Source organism: Camelina sativa, chromosome 17, assembly GCF_000633955.1.
Source record: "Camelina sativa cultivar DH55 chromosome 17, Cs, whole genome shotgun sequence".
Lineage (NCBI taxonomy): Eukaryota > Viridiplantae > Streptophyta > Magnoliopsida > Brassicales > Brassicaceae > Camelina > Camelina sativa.
The window spans coordinates 13,980,225-13,981,299 of NC_025701.1; positions in this window are offsets into that span (position 1 = coordinate 13,980,225).

Here is a 1,075-nt window from a genome sequence, read left to right on the forward strand (position 1 = left end):
GTGTTAGTAGCAAAGTCTTCAAATATCAGTCACAATATCGTTGCAATTTGTGACGTCTTTGTTACTATATAGGGGTACAAAATGTGGACGCAAATAAGTCCTCAATATGCGACGTTTGTGCGACTCTCCTTACCGACTATATAGTTCGTCACAGAGTAGTCGCAAAATTGTGACCATTATGAGACGAATTTATTTTTGACGCAAATTAGTCTTAATGTAGTCGCTAATTTAAGACCATTTTGTGACATTTATGTTTCGTCGTTAATAAGCGACGTTTTTCTCTCCAAATTTTTGGTAGTCGTTGATTCGTCACAAATTAGTCTCAAAAGCGTCGCTTATTTTGCGACTGAATAAGTAGTCACAAAATGTAGTCCCAAAATGCATGTTTTCTTGTAGTGAAATTATAATATATTTTTTTGATTACATATAATAAAGTCATAAATTACAAAATATATATTTAAACTATGGTATGTGTATATGATGTGTAGAAGAATAAATAAATATTAGTATATCTCTACCGACTATATTATTAATCTCTGTAAAATATTTTTTTCTGTTCGTGTTTCGACAACCACGTCTTAAGTTTATTATTTTTTGTGTTGTATTAAAATCCCCTCTCATTATATATTATCTCTTTTTGTTCATTTTTTTATTGTATATAACCTTCAATACTCATTTCTATATTAGTATTATTCCAAAGACACTGTTTATGATGTACTCGGGAGTAGAAAATAGTATAATCACAAAATGATACAATTTCAAATAAACCTCATAACAGCGGTACAAGGTAGATTTGAATACAAATAATATAATCACAAGATAATATATCATTACAGTAATATACGAATTTTCTCTTGCGCTGTAGCGCGGATCTGATCCTAGTCTTTTCTATAATCACAAACCTTTCAGTATAATTTAGTCATCTGAATACTCGACATACATAGTAACTTATATTAGGGATGTTGTCGTGGGTTTAAAAACCCAGCCCAGCCCAAACCCGAAAAAAACCTGCCCAGAAAAAACCCAAATTTGAAAACCCAAATGGGTTTTAGGTTCTAGTGGGTAAACCCGAATG